The sequence below is a fragment of the Protopterus annectens genome, chromosome 2.part0 (assembly GCF_019279795.1).
Source record: "Protopterus annectens isolate FY-2018-M chromosome 2.part0, PAN1.0, whole genome shotgun sequence".
Classification (NCBI taxonomy): Eukaryota; Metazoa; Chordata; order Ceratodontiformes; family Protopteridae; genus Protopterus; species Protopterus annectens.
Window position 1 is genome coordinate 233,248,010 of NC_056728.1, and position 20,125 is coordinate 233,268,134.

Here is a 20,125-nt window from a genome sequence, read left to right on the forward strand (position 1 = left end):
AACAAAACAACAAACACAACATAAACAAAACACCTACAACCGCCCCCCCACACCCTCGCTACTTATACATACTAACTCCGAGGTAGCAGTAAATACACAAGCACACAAAACCCACCAACACACACGCTCAAACACACTAAAATCCCTACCTAATACCCTTATGAAAACACCACTTACCTGAATCCCCAGCTGAATCCACAAACTGCACCGCACATCACGAATGTGACAACACAACAGCGGATTCGACATTTCCGCAGTCGACATTATGCGGTTTTGCGTAACTGCACTTTTGACTTTATAGTCTCAAAATACTAAAATTCGGTATTTTACTATTTTGAGATTATAAAGTGAAACCGTACATCTATAGCTGTCTGTGTGGACGCCATCCATTTGATTGAAAACTCAAAATATTGAAAATTACTTTTTTCTTTCCCCCACTGTTGTGCAGTCCGGGAGTTGGTATCTGTTATTAGCAGGTGGTGTAGGGGATTCAATATTTTGAGTTTTCAGCATTTTGAGTTTCAGTATTATGAGTTTTCAATCAAATGAATGACACCCAAGTATGTGTGTGTGTGCGTGTGCTTGTGCGTGTGTGTGTGTGTGTGTGTGTGTGTGTGTGTGTGTGTGTGTGTGTATATATATATATATATATATATATATATATATATATATATATATATAGATATATATATAGACACACACACACACACAGATACGGATATATACATATATAACAAGCAACTAAAAAAAAGAAATACCTCGACTCCCTCAATTCCTGGCTCATTAAACAAAAAGCATGCTTTTTGGTACCACCCAGAAACTTAAAAAAATCAATAAATTTACTCAGTATCACCACTCTTTACACCATTAGAAACAACTACCTCCTTTAAATACCTCAGTCTGTAGACTGATCATTAACTTCCAATACCCGTATAGAAACATTGAGGGCAAAATGTAACTCGCTTCTTTTCTAGGCCAGAAGAATCTCACTTAACCTATCCAAATGAACTCTTTCCCACTGCTAGCTGCCAAACTTTATAGTAAATACACAAGTACATCCTCAGATGTTTCTTCCAACCCCACATACACATACATACACCCAAACACACAAAACACTCTCCAACCCTCACAAACCAGACTAAACTGCACCAGTCACTCTTTCCTCATCCTTGCTCCTAAAATATGGGAATCCGTCCTCAACCACTTAAAGGCACTATGATCTCCCTTCCCCACCTTCAGAGCTGAACTTAAAAATTCCTGTACCCTAAATCAAACTGTTCTTGCCACACAGTGATCTACGTCACATAAGAGCCTCTCAACCTCTAGCCTTACTGTCTCTCAACTGCTAACACCTCCTTACACCCCCACCCATCCCATAGCATTTCCACCATGATGTAATCCTGAAATATTATCAGTCATGTGAATTGCAAGATATGCGTATGTCCTTCTATTCCTCTTTTGCAGTATTCTTAACATAAGGGAGTTGCCTGCCAGAACAACCCGACTTTGTCCAGTATACAGAAGACGTTTACTGCTAGGGGTGTGTGGAATGTCGCACATAGGCTGCTGTCAGACGTTGGCCATAAAAGTGATGTGTACACATACCATCCTCAGAATTTCTTTGTCGCCAGTCTGGGCACTTCACCCATACATACAGTCTACTCACCAATGTGGTTATCATCTCAACATTCCAGATAAGTGCCCCATTTGGGAATCCTTTTTCTACCTTTTGCATTGTGGCTAGGTGTAACGTCATCCAGGAAAGGCAAATGTTTTTGTGGACATAAGATTCCACATAAAGACAACCACCAGCAGTGCCTTTTCTGTCTGGGACCTACCCACAACCACAGATTTTGTTCAATCTGCCAGGCCTTTGTGCCCCAAACCTTGAGAAGTAGGATAGGTTCCCTTTGAAAATCATTGCTTGAAACCCCTCGAGAAGAGCACTATAGAGGGCTCTGCAGGGCCTGAAGCCTAGTCGCCTATTAAGCTGAAGGCCAAGGAGCCTAGGTCTGAAACTTCTGATGCACTTTTGATGGCGGACGTCTCTCCTGAGGCAGGTACTAGCCCAGAGAAATGTTCAGCCCCTACGTCTGAGCTGCAGGCTGAGCCCATAATGTATGCTGCCTTGGAGCAGCATGATAGCATGTTCTTGGAGGTAACTCAGGCATCCAGTATGGATGTCTAGGGCGATTCTAGACTCATAACTGAAAGCTCTAGGGGAATCTCCCAAATTTTAGTTAGGAAGGATGTGGGTTCCAACATCATAGAAACCAGGCCTATGTCCATTCCACTGACTCTACATAGAGTGGAACTACATGCTAAAAAGAAACAAAAAACAAAATATTTATCAACAGCCTCTGGTCCACTTCAAGATTGGAAAAAGTTTACACAGGGTCATTTTAATGCTGTTATGTCTCTTAGACCTTCTCTTGGGGTTTCATTCCTGGCCACACCCTGGGTTACCTCTCCACAGAAAAGGGTCAGGGAAGAGGCTTTTTCTGCAAAGAAAGAGTCTTCAGAGGATGAGTATTTAGCCTACTCTTCTCCAATCCCCTCCCCACTGGAGTACGCCTCCACTGGGGAGGATTCCAATGGCACTGACTCAACAATGGAGGAAATTACCTTTAGTAAACCTTAGGTAAGATGGGAGAGCATTTTAAATGGGACAGCAGTCAGATGTCTGAGATCCAAAAAAGGTAGTATGAACTACTTCAAGTAGACACTCCCAGTCCCTCAGTTGTCCCTCCAGTGCTACCTGCCTTCTTAGATGTTTTTGCATCCTCCAGTAAGACCCCAGACCCCCCCCCCCCCCGCAAGATAAGAAAGCAGACAGATTTTGCAAGGTGCCTGAGGACTGTATGTTCCTGTTCAAAGCCCCTTCTGCTGACCCTTCCGTCATCACTGTGGCTACTGATAAGGCCTCTAGGCTGCTTCCTTCCACCACCTTGCTTCCCACTGACAAAGACAGCAGACATGCAGAGAGGTTGAGAAAAAAGTTATACACTTCTGCCACCCTTGCCGTTAGGGCTACAAACTGTCAGATACAAATGGCTAAGTATATCTTGGAACTCCTGTCCCAACTTTCTAAGATTATTTCTGATATGCCAGACTCAGAGAATAAATCTTTGACTTCATACCTCTCAAGTGTCCCGACACTCCATAAAAAGTAGCTACGATGTTGTGGAAGCTACAGCCTTGGCAGCTGCCACAGGCTCGGTCCTGAGGAGATTTGCTTGGCTGGGACTACAACCTATACTAGAGGAAAATTAAATCCAAATACATGGGTGCCCCCTAGACAATTCAGCCTTTTTCTGGCCCTGCTGCTGCAGAATTGTTAAAAAACCTTACAGGAGAAGGGAAAAGAGATGCAGGAACTAAAACACATCCTGGTCTCCTCTCTACCAAAATTCCAAAGGTGTTATCCTTCCAGTGTTGTAGAAGGCAGTCATGGCCTCCCCCAGCCAAGTCAATAAAAGTCTGGCAAGAGACCGCAGCACCTTAGGACTCCACTACAAACTCCACCTCAAAAATAGTCCTTTCCAGACAGACCAGGATCCATCTGACTAGTTGGACCCCAAACACCCCCCCCCCTCTTTCCCTATGCCTTTCCCTTCCCTTTCCAGCATGGGAAAACATTACACAGGATGGCCTGGGTGATCTACATCATAAAAATGGGATACTTCATGGTATGGAATTCTCTCCCACTCTTCAGGGGCATCCCTCAACCTCCCAGAGACCAACTGCCATATTTCTCAAAGGTGCTGCAAGACCCGCTGGATCAAGGCACCATCAAACCAGTACCAAAAAAATCAATGAGGAAAAGGGTTCTAGTAAAGGATATTTTTGGTAGCAAGGAAAGAGGGCCTATGGAGACCCTTCCTCGACCTCTGTTATCTCTGAACACCTTCCTGAAAGTACCCATATTCAGAATGCTAACCTTGCAAACTCTTTCCCCCTGATCATGCCACAAGCCTACATGGCTTCCATAGACATAAAGAATGCTTACTTACACATCCCCATTCATCCCAATTGCAGGAAGTACTTGGCATTTTCAATTCTCTGCTTTGCCCTTTGGTCTCTCCACCACCCCAAGGTATTCACGAAATGTCTATCCCCAGTAATTACTTACTGCAGACTTCAAGACATTCAAGTCTTCCCGTACCTGGATGACTTTCTCTTTCAAGCAGTCAGTCCATCAGCAATGGAACACAATCTAAAATCTGCCATCTCCATCCTACAAAACTCTGCCATCTCCATCCTACAATCTCTAGAATTCAAAATTTCCGTCCAGAAATCTGCTGTTTCCCCATCCCAGGACTAGATATTTCTGGTATGCAGGCCACAAATGGACCTTATGAAGGCCTCCTTCCCCACTCAGAAGGCTCAGGAGCTCATTTCCTTCTTCCAAAACCTCATCCCACTGACTTGCATCACGGCCAGGACTTTTCTCAGAACCCTGTGCTTCATGGCATCCACCATCCCAATGCTTCCCCTGACGAAACTACATATGAGAAAACTGTAGTTGTTCCTGAAATCAGTGTGGATGCAACATGCGCACCCCACAGAGTTCCCAAATCCACTTCTCTCTTGCCTGAAGAGGGGAATTTCCATGTTGATTCAACAACTAACTGCCAACGCAGATCTCACACTCCATCCTTTACTACCAGTTCAGGAGATGTTCACAGATCCCTCAGACACAGGCTGGGGAGCAGCTTTCGGCTCCATAAAAACACAAGAGACCTGATCCCCCTCTCAAAGAAGGGAACACATCAGTATAAAAGAAATGAGTGCACTCCTGCTGGCTCTTCAGACTTTTCACACTTTCTTCATCCCAGGCCCTGTAAAAGTTTACACAGACAACAACTACTCTCTGGTATGTAAACAAACAGTGAGGGACAAAATCTTACTTCCTTTGCAAGCTAGCTCTGCAAGTATGATAACTGGCTGTCAAACTTCAAACTCCCCTCCAGACTGTGTATATCCCCTCAAAATGTAGTGGCAAACACATTGAGCAGGTCTGAAATACAGTCCCAGGGGAAGTGTTCCTGGGTATTGTCCACAGAGGGGTACTCCACAAGTAGTGCATCAACCATGAATGGACAGTTTCCACGATATTGTGCCAGATATCCTCATCCTCTTGTATGGAAGGTGGGCACCCTCATCTTTTCATGGAAGGGAATGTTTCTTTTCTTTATGTATTCTGTCCCCTTCCTGTCATTCCAAAAGTCCTGCAAAGGATTCAGCAGGACAAACCAAGAATCTTGATGATGACCCCCTTTTGGCCAAGACAGCATTGGTTCCCCCTGCTCCTACATTTAGCCCAAGAGTAGTCACCACAAGTTACCTCACAGAGTGAACCTTCTCACACAACAGAAAGGAACTGTAATCCATCCCTACTTGTCTGTCCCTAAGCTGACATTATGGGTGATAGGGTCTTAATTCCTTCCAGACACCTTTCTTCAGAGGACATTCTCAGGGTTCTGCAGGAGGCCAGGAAACCCAGTACAAGAAAATCTTAATTATTCAAGTGGAAGAGATTTTCAATCTGGTGTCTTTCCCGAAACTAGAACCCACCGACAGTGGAAGTCCCTCTGGTTCTCTCATATCTGTGTGAATTACTAGATGCTGGCTTAACTTACTCTTCAGTAAAAGTGCACTTGTCAGCTATTTCTGCCTGTCTGCCTCTGTCTCCTCCTTTAGCTTCCAGACTTCAGGCTAAACAATTCTTAAAAGGAGTCCTTCACCCCCCAGGAAACCTTATAGCGAAACGGCATATAAGCGATTTCTGTCCCTGGGAAAGAAATCGCTTGGCCGCCTCTGTTACTTTGCTGGTTTTGTCACTGTAGTGTGATCTCTGAGTTGGTCTGTTTAAGTAGGTGGGGTGTGGGGGGAAACCCCCCCACTTTATGTAATGTTTTGATGGGTTTTTTTATTTGTGGAACAGCGATTTGTTTCCCTGGGAAAAAAATCGCTTTTCCGAGTATTCGGGATTGTAAGCTTTCGTTTACATGGGGTCAATAAATCCGCGTTCACTTTTTTTAATCATTCGCTGATTTAATATAGACCCGATTGCTGCTGCCAAAAAGTGTATCACTTTGTAAAAATATACTCTTTCAGGTGTACCCTGGTAGGCCAATTTGCAGATGATGCTGACCTATTTCAGTTACCTGTGTGGTATTCAACATTTTTTAGTACACCTTTCAACTACTTTTCTGAGTCCTGATTTTGCTGATGTCAGGAGTGTGTCCTTGGTTGCTAAAGCGGTTCCTTAAGTTGAAATTTTTGTATCCATCTTTGAAGAAACCCTGTCTTCTATGCTATTTGAACCTAGTGACTGGGTATTCTTGCCCATTTCTCATTTGTGTCTTCTGACTTGGTGACTTTGAAGCTTTTGTCTTGAAAAAATATTTTTTCTGATAATCTTCATGCGTGTTCACAGAATCTTTTAGCTGCAAGCACTTATTTGCAGGAGATTGGGTGTAGTCTGTCACTCTTTGTGCCTCTTATGACTAATTCATGTTTCCTCCTGAAAGTCATTTCTTAATTCTCCCCGAATATCCATTCATATCCCTGTTTTCTTCACCTGGGACAAAATCATGGATAAAGATTGCCCTTCACTCCCTAGATATCTGCCATAAGCTCACTTTTTTCACCAGTGGGTGCAGGAGTTTTAGTAGTGTTGAGCAGATGTTAGAGGTGTGGCTGCTTCTAGTTCTTTCTTGAATAATTTTAATTCCTCCATTGCATACATCTAATCCAGAGTGACTTGGTGCTCATTTCATACCTTTATCAAGCATTATTGTCTACTCTGTGACTCTGGAATTTGGACCTCTCTTAGTGCTTCAGTACTTTATAACTGCTTTCTGAGCCTTTCGCTTTTGGCTCTCTTCTAACTCTTTCCACACTGCTAAATTCACTGTTTGGGATTCAGCACAGTTGTACTAAGGAATTATTTAAGTTGCCCTGTTCACACAGGAACTGATTGCACTGCTCACTGAAGGTGACTAGGTTTCCATGGAACAACAAGCTGTTATTGGCTCATATTCTTTCCCTATCCTGTAATGTCCTTCTCCCCACTGATTCTCCTTATCTCATTGCTGCCACTGAGAATTTCAGTGATTGTTCGCCCAGCTCAAGTCTTCTGAGAGGATGTTCTATCTTTGTGGAGACAAGTGGCTTTTCAACATATTTTTACATTTTTCAAGGCAAGCTCTTAGCTTTAGTTCTGTGAACCTTCATGACTTTGTACGATACTCTATATAACCCAGACCCTTCCCCTCTCATTCCTTCCCTGACCCCCTGTGAATAAAAAAAGACTATAACTTTATTTTTTTCTTTGTATAGTTATTTGTTATGGTGGTTGATTCAAGAACCATGAACTATGCATCAAGGCTAAGCCTGTTCTCTGAGCAGGCGCTTTCCTGCTTCTTTCCACATGTCCCATGTTAGATGCATCTTCCCATTCCTCTAGGTCCTTCTAGAGTCCCACACAGTTGAGTTGGGATAAGGAGATGTCAGTGTATGTAACAAGCTCAGTTTCAATTTGGTGTTGTCCCCCTTCCACCATGTGTCTAGGGCAGCAGGAAGAGATTCTGAGGGCTCTTTAATTTCTTTTCCTACCTTGGGTCTAGTTGCGGCATTGGGAGTTTCATAACTGGCAAGATATCCAATGCTGATGCTCTCTGCACCAAAGTGCAATTTCTTTGATGCTGAAGCCTTTGGTGGTGGTGGAAGCTTTGGTAACCCAGTGTAGACTTAGGCCCCAACTTTTTCAGGGCCTCTGTTAGCATTGAGGCTGTTGGAGTTTAACCCTTTGGTGTTGAAGTCCACTCTGGTTACCTTGGCATTAGAGTTGCCAGTGCTGGCAGTTGGTGTTGATGGTTATCCTTGCACATCGTCAAGAGTCAGTAGCTTCAGTCACAGGTACATCAATGGAAGTTTTGTTGCAGAGAAGGTCAGGTGTGATCTTACGCATGAACAGTCACCTGCACTGCCAACTGCACCTGTAGGCACAGTTGAGGTAAAACCTTTAAAAACAGCCATTGATCTTGTTCCCTTGAGACAGAGGACTTTACAGACATGGATTTCCAATGTCTGGTGTTTCTGCACAAGTGGGCTTGGATAAATCCCTCTGGAAGCCACCTAGGAAGAAGCAGTGCACAAGGAAAGACAAAGACTACCCCACGGAGTCTCTTTTGCAACCATGGCTCTTGACCAGGGGGAGATTCAGCTAATCCCTTCCTGAAGACACCACATTTAGTGAAATTCGAGAAATGAGACAAAAGGAGATCATACCCCATTATCCTCATCACCCCCTGGGAAGAAATCCTACAGGAAGGTATTAGAACTTATGATGACTTCCGTTCAGGTAGTACAAAATGCCATATTGCACGTGAGAGTTATACAGTGGACTTTGATTTCAATAAAGTCAAGCAACATAGTCGATGACACAATATTAAAACTTTCAAAGATTTGTCTGAAGCACTAGTCATGATGGACAAAACCAGAAAATCTCAATTCAGAGAGTCCTTTTGTCCAGCCTATCACCACAGCCACAATTACTCCAGATGCATCCTTACTGAGGCAGAGCATTATCTAAACAGGATGGTTTAAAGGAGGTGGACTACACAATAGCCCATTTGTACATCAGTGTCTTGGAGAGGAGAGTAGTCCTCCTGGCGTTGTGGCCATTTCAAGACACTCTCTCCCCCAAGGTGCAATGCAATGTCCACTCACTCAGGCAACATGTCAGTGGTACAGTATATAAACAAGCCATGTGGAACCCAATCTTACTGCTATGAAGAGAAGCCATGAGGATTTCAGAATATGATCCATTACCTCAGATCACTTTGTGACAGCAGTGCACATCCCTGAGACTTCGAGTATGATTAATTTTACTCTCAAATTGTCTCTCAACAACTCAGTTACACTAAAGATCATTCTCAAGTGGGGAATTGTCTGTCAACAACTCATTTACACTAAAGATCATTCTCAAGTGGGGAATGTCCTTATTGAGATCTTTTTGCTTCACCCTTAAACACAAGATTCAACGGGTTTTTTCATCATCCTTCAAGTGATGCATTCTCCCACATTTGGTCACCAGTGTGCCCTTCCTCCTGTACCACTCATTCCTAGGTTTGTACAGAAGGCCATTATGTGCAGAGACAAGGTCATTCTCATAACCCCTTTTTGGCTGAGCCAGCTTTGGTTCCCTCCCCTTTGGCTGTATCTGAGAAGAGAACCACCTCCTTCTACCACAGTACCACAGCAACCTTTTCAACTGTCTTACCCATCCACCAAGGGTCACCCAGACATTCCGGACCTCCTGTTTGCTGCTTAGTTTCTTTACTTCCAGTGATAGGCAAGGACCCTATGCTTCCAGCAGAAGTTATTGCATTACTTGCAGCCTTTTAAAGGCTCCCAAATAGATGTATAGAAACAAGTGGAATAAATTCTCACTTTGGGCTATTAAGTATCACATGGACCACTTTTCAGCCCCTGTATCCCAGGTATTGACCATTTTAGTAGATTCTTTTCAGGTAGGGACAAGCTGTTAATCTATCAAAGTCCACCTAGCTGTCATGTTTTCATTTCATCAATGATTTTCTTTGTCATCTCTAACTTCACATGAACTGTGTAAAGCCTTTTTAAATAGAATATTCTATTCCAGACTATCCTTAACTCCTTCTGCTCCCTCATGGGATCTTAACCTTCTTCTAGAGAAACTTGCCCTTCTCCTTTGAACCTGCTGGCTCTGCTAATGTAAAATTCCAGTTGCAGGGGAGGACGATTATGCTGGCATGTATTTATATTTCACCTAAAACTACTATTATGGAGCATAAAACTGTGCGAGAAGTAATTCACTTTCAGCAGGAATATAATTTATAGGTGAGGACTGGAACTTGATTTCCAACAGTGAGGATGTATCTGGGGAACCTAGAAGGGAAAATAAAAGGAGGTAAAGCTCTGAAGAAATTTATGAAAATATTTGATGTTAAGTTGTCAATCTCGCCTTCATTCTTGCTGGATGGGTTCGGAGCCGATCCTCGGCTCCGACTCGGCACTTGCTAAGCTCGAGAGCTAATTTTACCAGCTCGAGGCAACCCCATATCCCATGATGCTAGGCGGAGATTACCCAGATCTCGTTTGCCGCTTCGCTAACGAGGTGCCTTTTTTTACCAGCTCCAGGTAAGTGAACTTATATAGACTTGTCTACCCCCTTTTCTAACTTTTTTCACCTAGGTATTATTTTTTGTTAGTTGTCGATTCACGTTAACCATATTCCTGTCAGTGTTCCCTCCTTTAAGTGGATTATTCCCTTACCCCTTGTTAGGCCTTTGGCCTTCCCCTCCCTAAATTTTTTCCTGTCAGGGAATTTTTTGTGTGTGACTGTCAGTATCCCTGTTAGTGTAAAATAAATTAATTTAATTTATTTTAATTTTGGACTGAGTGTGTTTGTGTGTCAGTGTGTTAGTGTTTCATCGACACAGTTATGTCGAAGGACACTAAGGTCTCAGGTTTCAAGAAGTGTGACTCGTGCTGTCAGAAGATGTCTCTGACAGACGGTCACACTTCTTGTGTTTATTGTCTGGGACCTTCTCACCTGCAGGACTCTTGTGCTATCTGTCATGGCTTCAGCCCAAGAGTCCTGCAGGAAAGAAAAAATAAGGTCATTTTAAGGGGCTTATTAAAACCCGAGAGCTCCCCGACTAAGTCGGCGCCGGGGAAGCCCTCGAAACCTGCTAAGCCTTTGGCTCAGGCTTCCAAGCCGTCGGCTTCAGGTTCGTCCTCACCTGGTTAGAGATCGGCTCCGGCCGGAGCCGATCCTTCCATACCAGCGTCAGTATCGGCTCCATCCGGCGCCGATACTGTTAAGTCTAAACACTCATTGTCGGCTCCGGTTGGAGCCGACGTCTTCGGCTCCGATGGCTCCATTGATCTCAAGAAAGAGATCTCGATCCCCTTCTGTGGAATCCATTCATTCGGCTCCGAGATCACCTTTGCTCTCGGAGCGGAGCCATCGGAGCCGATCTTCTCGGTCATCCAGGCTATCTAATCACGACCTTGAGAGAGTGGTGAGTAGACTATTAAAGTCTCAGGCATTGGCCCAAATTCTCCATAGCCCATCTCAACAGACGGTAGCTATATCTCATCCACTGAACATTCCTCCTTCAACTCTCTTACAGAGCTTGAAGCCGGAGCTCCTCGGAACCGGTACCTTTGTGACTTCGGAGCCGATACAACCCCTTTTGGCTCCGTCATCCTCGGCTCCGATTTCCTCCTTGAGACCTTCATTGGAGGGATCCGGGCGTCTGCTCTCTCTCGTCGGCTCTGAGGGGGCGAGTGGCATCGGACCCTTGTCCGACCCCGTTCTCCCTCTCGGAGCTTCGGCGTTGGTGAGCTCGGCCCCGACATCTGCCTCGGAGCCTTCCCTCTCGGTGAGGCCTGGGGTTCCTATCTCTTCGGAGCGGGAGCCTTCTGGTCTCTCTGATGGGGGAGCCTTCGAGGTGATGAGGAGTGTACTAGCCCCTGGGCTTAGTCAACGGACAGTTCCATCGGCTCCTCCCACTACAGTGCCTGCTGACGTCTCTTCTCACTCTCTTGCTCCCGGACCCAGAGATCCAACGCCTCAGGTTTCCCCATTGGGAATATCTTCCGCTTCTGAGGCTTCTCCTGATCCGTCAGGAGAACCCCCCCGGAAGAGGACATGTAAGAGGAAACATTTAGACTCCCCTGAGTCTACTACATCAGATACTGACTTGGATGAGTCGGAGGGGTCCCCAAGGTCCTCCTCTGAGGATGTCTCATTTTCAGACATCCTTGAAATCCTTAAACAGAGGGGGAACTGGCCCTCCCTTAATCCCTCCAAGGACGAGTCAGTATACCTGGAGGCGTTCGGATCTCGACCCTCCACCTCCTGGGTGTCTCCGCCTTTTGACCCTCTCATGGAAGTAGTGGCTCGGAAGGCGTGGATGGCTCCGGATTCGGTGGAACCTACCCCCAGGAGACCTTCAAAATTTATTACAGCCCCACAAGATAGACAATACTTAAAAGGTGTCCCAGTTGATGCCATGGTGGTGGCTGCTGCCACCAAGAAGGAATTAGCTGATCCTTCAGTACCTGTTCATCCTCCTAATAAGGATTCTAGGACTATGGACAGGTACGGTAAGCGAATTTTTTCTTCAGCGACTTTTGCCATGAGATCGCTGAACTACCTATGCCACTTCACCCGCCTTCAAAGAGATGTTCTTAAAGAGTTGGGAGAAGTTTTACAGGATCCGTCAGCTGCTGGGTCTCAGGATAAGATTACCTCACAGCTAGGAATCCTTAACTCCATTGCTAACTCCTCCATGCGGCTCATTTCTTATGCAGCTGATGGAGCGAGTAGAGCCGCAGGCACAGGAGTGGCTTTAAGGCGTCAGTCCTGGATGCGGCTTTGAAATTTTGCAGACCCCTTCAAGGCGTCTTTCACAAACTCCCCTTTTGATGGCTCGACCTTGTTCAGTCCTCAAGTGAAAGACACTTTGACTAGATGCGAACAAGATGGCAAGACTCTTTCTGCCGTAGGAGTCCGTTTCTCCGCCCCTTCTAGACCTTACCCCAAAGGACAGAAGGGAGGAAAAATGTGGTTCTGCAAATCTCAAGGAGTCACGCCTGACGCACGAAGTCAGTTTACCCCCAGAGGCAGAGGGGGTAACAACAATAGACGCCGCCCTAGGGGCAGAGGGGTCCGCAGAATCAGGGTAGCAGAGAGCCTTTTTCTGACAAACCCTTCCAGCATCCCTGAGATGTTGCCCGATTGTCCGCCTTCGGAGGCAGTCGGGGGGAAATTATCGCTGTACCCAATAGCCTGACTTTCCCTTTCTCAAGACAAATGGGTACAGTCAATTATATCCGAGGGTTACAAAATTCCCATTATTCAAACCCCAATTCAACAAAAGGGAACCCTTCCAGATGTTCCACCCGATCTAAGGGAACTAGCAGTACTAGAAATATCAAAACTGCTAGTAAAAAGAGCCATCCAGCCAGTCCCGGCAGACCAAATAGGATCCGGAATCTACTCAAGGTTCTTTTTAGTTCCAAAAAGACAGGGACTGGAGACCAATATTAGATCTGAGCAAACTCAACAAGTTTGTAAAGAAATCAAGATTCCGGATGGTCACGCTCCAGTCCATTCTGCCCTTTCTGGGCAAGGACAATTGGATGTGCTCAATAGATCTTCAGGATGCGTACTATCACATAAAAATTCACAGACTCTCCAGAAGATTTCTCCGCTTTCGGCTGGGGACCAGTCACTTCCAATTCAGAGCCCTGCCCTTTGGACTCACTACAGCCCCCAGAGTGTTTACCAAATGCATGGCAGTGGTTACGGCTCACCTGAGACGTCAAGGATTCCAGGTGTTTCCATATCTAGACGACTGGCTCCTCACTGCCACCACCAGGCATCAGCTTCTCCAAGCCAGAAATTACACAATTCACACCTGCAGAGGGCTAGGAATTTCTATAAATTTCGAAAAATCTGCCTTGTCGCCTTGTCAATATATTACCTTTATAGGCGCAAATTTGGACACCGTTCAACTTTCTGCAAGGTTGACAGACCAAAGGATCTTGGACATTCAAAAACACATCCAAGTGATTCTGTTCAGCAACAAAATTCAGGCCAGATTTGCTCTGAAAGTACTGGGTCTTATGGCGGCCGCCATAACACTTCTTCCCCTCGCCCGCTATTACATGCGGCTACTACAATGGATGCTATTCACTCAATGGTCTTTTCAACAACTTCCCATGCGTCACCAGATCATAGTAACCCCAACTTGCAAAAGACATCTGACTTGGTGGGTATCGTCCCCTCAAATCCATCAAGGCAGACCATTTGTTCCTCTTGCCCCAGTTGCCACGGTTACATCGGATGCCTCCCTGATCGGGTGGGGGGGGGCATTATCAGGGCAGAATGGTCCATGGCACTTGGCAGCCTTTCGAGTACCATCTGCACATAAATGTTCTGGAGATGAGAGCAGTGCTTTTAACATTGCAAGCCCTCAACGACTCTCTTCCTCAGGGAACAATTGCAGTTCAAACGGACAATATGTCCATAGTGTGGTACATAAACAAACAGGGCGGAACCAAGTCCTATCCACTATGTCGAGAGGCTCTCAGACTTTGGCAATGGGCGATCTCCTCTCATCGGTTTCTGATAGCAACGCACATCCCTGGGAAATCCAACATCATCACGGACAGATTGAGCAGAGCTATTCTCATGCCTCACGAGTGGTCTCTCAAACAGTCAGTGACGGAAGAGATTTTTCAGAAGTGGGGACTTCCTTGCTGCGACCTTTTCGCTACACCTCAAAACAGCAAATGCCCAGACTTCTACTCTCTCTTCCCCCTTCCAGGCCATCCCCCCAGAGACGCTCTAACCCAAGATTGGCCCCGGGGACTTCTTTACGCCTTTCCTCCTTTTCCGCGGATACCTCAGCTAATTCAGAAAGCAACCGCCTTGAGAGCCAAGTTGATTCTCATTGCCCCTTATTGGCCTCGACAGATATGGTTTCCGTTCCTACATCATTACCTCTTGGTACAGCCATGTCATCTGGACCCGGTTCCAGATCTTCTGACCCACCAGTCGGGTCAACTGCACCAATCCATACCCTCTCTCAAACTCACTGCTTGGTTGCTCCACTTCCATCCTTAGCCAGGCTTCCTATGATTTCTAATCCTGTACGGGATATCATAGTAGCTTCCCTAAAATCTTCTACCAGAAAGATCTACACTAGTAAATGGCGACGTTTCTCTTTCTGGGCAAAAGCTAGGAACATAGACCCCTATACTGCTCGAATTCATTCGGTATTGGACTTCCTAGCTGACATTTTTAATTCAGGATCCTCTTCTTCCACAGTGAAAGTTCAACTGGCAGCCATTTCAAATTTTCACATAGGCTTTTTGGACCACAACATTATGTCACATAAACTTTGCAAGGCATTCCTTCGAGGTATCTTTTTATTGAAACCTCCAATTAGAGACCCCCCACCACAGTGGGATCTAAATTTAGTTTTAACATCCTTGATTCTTCCCCCGTTCGAACCTGCAGCTGCCTGTTCCTTGAAATTGCTTTCTTGGAAGACACTTTTTCTAGTTGCCATTACATCTGCTAGGAGAGTATCTGAGCTTCATGCTCTCTGTGTTCGTCCTCCCTATCTAATATTTCACAAAGATAGGGTATCCCTAAGAACTAATCCGTCTTTCTTACCAAAGGTGGCATCTCAAACTAATCTGAATCAGTCCATTGATCTTCCAGTATTTTTCCCGAATTATTCGGACAGAGCTGAACAAAAGTTACATTATCTCGATGTTCACCGTCAGCTGAGATATTATCTAGATAAGACAAAAATTTTTAGGAAGTCTGATCAACTTTTTCTATCTTATGCAGAGAACAGGAAAGGCCTTCCAGTTTCTAAGGTAACTTTATCTAGGTGGCTGTCTTCCTTGATCACTTACATTTATCAGCTCAGGGGCAAAGAATTGGTTTCTATCCCAAAAGCCCATTCTACCAGAGCTCTAGCTACATCTACAGCTTTTCAAGCTAGACTTCCAATAGACACTATTTGTGCAGCAGCCACATGGGCCTCTCCTCATACCTTTGTCTCACATTACAAATTAGATTTGGTCTCCAGAGACAGAGCAAATTTTGGTTCCACCATTCTCAAGAGTCTGTTCCAGTGAGCCACCCAGGAAAGAGGTGCTAGGGACGCGGTCCCATCCAGCAAGAATGAAGGCGAGATTGACAACTTAACATTTAGAAGTTATGTACCTACCATAACGTTCCATGTTAGTTGTCTTCTCTCGCCTTCTTTCTTGCGTCCTGCCCTCCTTCCCCCTAGCCTGGTCAGACAGAGAAGATTATTCATCCTCTATTAAGAGGTTTTTACCTTTTTTTTCTACCTGTTCAACTCCTAGTTTCGCTAGGTTATGTGGATCCTTTCTACAGGTTTATGATGTTTTTTAGTATTTTATTTCTTCCTCCTAAGTTGGAAGAAAATACTACTATTTTTTTAGCTACCAAACGAGATCTGAGTAATCCCCGCCTTGCATCATGGGATATGGGGTTGCCTCGAGCTGGTAAAATTAGCTCTCGAGCTTAGCAAGTGCCGAGTCGGAGCCGAGGATCGGCTCCGAACCCATCCAGCAAGAAAGAAGGCGAGAGAAGACAACTAACATGGAACGTTATGGTAGGTACATAACTTCTAAGTTTAGAAGACTTTAGTTCAGTAGTAGGAACTCAGGAGAGAATTTGTATATTGTTCCCAAAGTTATAATAACTGGGCTAGACTAGACAGAAACTATATTTCACAGGAACATGTGCATTTAATTCAAAGCTTCAACACACATCTAATATCTATTTCTGATCATGCGCCAATAAAAGCTAAGATAAAAATGCAGGGCAATGAAGTAAAATTGAGATACTGGTACTTTACCACCTACCTGTTAAAAAGAGAGGAATTTAAGGAATGGGTAGTGGAAACTATTCGAGTTATTAGGGAATATAGAAATTTCTTCAAAGTTATAGCTAGTAAAATAAAAATGGGCTTAAAAAATAAGGTAGAAATAAAAGAAAAACAGATGGTTAGGAAGTAACTAATTATTTAGTGGGGCTGACGAAGGTTAAAGTATTGCAGAATAACTGGATTCTCACATAACAAGAAGAGGAACAACTTTAGAGTGCTAAAGAGAAAATAAGGGAGTATGTGGGTAATAGGCATGAGTTTAGAAAGACTGCTGATAAAAAAAATTCATATATATATATATATATATATATATATATATATATATATATATATATATATGTTTATATGCATATATATATATATATATATATATATATCTATGGGTCAATGTTGCTTGCTCGAAATCCCAAAATTTCGAATAAGCAACATCGACATCCATAAGCGCGAAACTGCAGTACCTTGAAAGTGCATTATCGTGAAAGCCAGTTTTCCGAACCGGCAAAAAACAAAAGAAATACTGATAAAATCACTATTTTTCAGGGGGCAAGCCTCCCTGCACCCCCCCACACACCCCCCTACTTAAATATACCAACTCCAAGATCACACTACAGTGCGGTAATGGGAAATATTTCCATTACGTGCTGTATGCAGATCTCCATGCAGTCCCATCGAGCTTTCACAGACTCGATCATATGGGGTCAGCCATATGAAGTTCAAGATTATGGGAATTCAACCATTTTCTATATATATATATATATATATATATGTATATATATATATGTATGTGTATATATATATATATATATATATATATATATATATATATATATATATATAAAATAAACTCCAGGGCACAAAAACTTTTAGCACAATGGCTTACGCAGCAGAAGGTAAAAAGAAAAGGGGTTGTTGCCAAACTTAGGTGCCTGTAACAAGAAAAATAACCAGAGATCCTGTACAGGTTCTGGAGATTTTTTTGTATACAGTGGAGAAATTTGGAAATCAAGAAAGAGCACAAATTGAAATATTTATGGAAGACTTCAGTATGCCAAGGTTACTGGTAGATGAGGCTCAACAGTTAACAGTTAAGATAGGAGGAGATGAGATAAAAACAATGACATATAGTCAATCTGGGGGAAAGTCTCCAAGAACAAATGGTATTCCTGTGGAAGTTTGGAAGCTAGCAGGAAAGAAAATGATAAAGATGTGGGAGGTTTTGTTCAACAGTATTTTAAAAGGAAGGGAAGCACCAACATCCTGGAAGAAGTGGTGGCTACAAACCTAAACCTAGTAAAGCCCCGTTAGACGCAGCTTCATAGAGACCCATTTCAATTTTAAATCATGATTGCAAAGTATTACGTCTGTAATACCTAAAAGAATGTCAGATGTGTTGCCAAATTTGATGGATGTAGATCAGTGTGGCTTTGTGGAGGTGACCATTTGACAACATTAAAAAGAACAGTGGTGATCCAAAAATACCAATGTTGTTGGTGGGTCTTGATGCAAAGAAAGCATTAGATAAAGTAAGCTGGGATTTTATGAGTAGGCCAATATAAGCATTTATATTCCCTGACACAATAATAGGTCTTATTGGGAGGATATTTGAGGGATCGCAGGCAAGAATTAAAGAGGGACGGTTCACCTCTGATAATGTTTTATTTGAACAGAGGAATCAGACGGGTGCCCTCTTTCACCTTTGTTATTTGCTTTATATTTAGAGCCATTAGCAAAGAAAATAAGGGACTCAGAAATTCAAGAATTTAATTGCTATGGTAATCAAGAAAATTGGTTTTATTTGCAGGTTTAGATTATTTTGTACCTGATAAGACCAGAAAAGGACTCCTCGGTGTTGTGGAGAATATATATATATATATATATATATATATATATATATATATATATATATATGGGTCTACTTCATTTCATTGAAATCTCATTTCACTGAAAGTCAAATCAGTGGGACCACTTCAATGAAAGCTCACTTCAATGAAAACTCATCTGACTGTAGTGTGATCCTGGAGTTAGTTATATAGTAAGAGGGGGGTGTGGGGGGCACAAACATTTTAAACTATACACATGGATATTTACAAGTCCAATGAATAGCTGTTTCCAGAAGATAATATATAAACAAAGTATGTGGGCGGTCTTTGCCCCCACACACCCCCAATGTGGGTGGCTGTGCCCCCCCACTCCCCCTTAGTATATATACTAACTCCAGGATTGCACTACAGTGGGGAAAAGGCCATATATAACTTTCAATTAAATGATTTTCGGTCAGATGAGTTTTCAGTGAAGTGAGCTTTCAGTGAAGTGATCTCAGTTATTTCATTTTCAGTGAGATGAGCTTTCCATGAAATGAAGTAGACCCATGTATATATATATATATATATATATATATATATATATATATATATAAATATGTGTGTGTATGTATGATTATTATATTTTTAACAGAAAACATGTTTATTAAATTATCATGTCTGATGTAGGCCAGGTTACATTTATTTAAATGAAAATAAATCATATAGACACAATTTCATTTGCAAACATTATACATTCCAAATCATGCTGACACAACTGTAGCTGCAAACATTATACATCACTTTTAACATATTCAGTCATTATTAGTCAACTATTGCATAGCTCATTCAAATCTTGCCTTCTTTTAAACCTTTTTCCTCATCTGCATGTATTGATTCCACATTTCCCATTTTTTCTGTGTAATTTGCTCCTCCCCTTTTCTAAAGATCCCAGTTCCAGTTGTTTTATCTCTGTTACTATTTTCACTACTTCTAGTAAAGTTGGTTTAGACTTTATTTTCCATTTTCTAGTAATTGCTTTTATGGCAGCCATCATAGTTAGACTCAGCAAGGCCTTACTATATCTAGGCAATTCCGATTCTGTATCATAGCTCAAAAAAAATAATTTCCAGAGTTATTCCAATTTGCTCACCCTTCATCTCTGACAGAGCAGACTGCAGGGAATATGCTAACTCATTACACTCCCAGAAAAATGTTCCCAGTTACCTATTTCTTCCCCATCACATCTCCAGTGCTGTGGAACATTTTGAGACCAGGTCAGGTTTTTTCAGGATATAAAATTAATGAAGATAAAAGAAAGTCTATAGCTGTAGATTACATACTCACACATGAATTTGTTCAGCAATAACCATATTTACGGGGCTATGATGAAATGAAGTATTTAGGAATGTAGATTAAAAAGCTTCAGTTATGGCAGCTAAAGATATGTGAGAAGATTCTAAAGAAAATATAACACACAAATTAAGAAACTAGAAGCTGTTGATCTGATATTGTCCTTTTCATTCTTCCTCACCAATGGGTCTAGGATCCAATACTCAGATCTTACTTGGCCACATTCTACAAGATCACGGATCCAAGCCTCATGCTCCTCCCTTTATCCCTAATGCCATACTCCAATTCCCCAGATCTCATTTGCCACCATTGCTGCTAGACGAAAGCTCCAGCCTCTCACAGTAAGGGTGTCGTCATTGAGTTATTTTTTGTCTGATAATATCCTTTCTCTGCTTTTAAGAGAGTTGGTCCACCCATTAGCTTTTTCGCACATTAGGATTTTATGTATGTATATAGTATATCTTTTTG

The 20,125-nt window shown here is 43.1% G+C and overlaps 1 protein-coding gene across 1 annotated transcript in view; it reads left to right on the forward strand.

Moving 5' to 3' along the window:
* Positions 1-20,125, forward strand: part of VPS16 (VPS16 core subunit of CORVET and HOPS complexes) — a 1,917,946-nt gene that overhangs the window by 1,585,476 nt on the left and 312,345 nt on the right. The gene's annotated exons all lie outside the window — the stretch shown is intronic.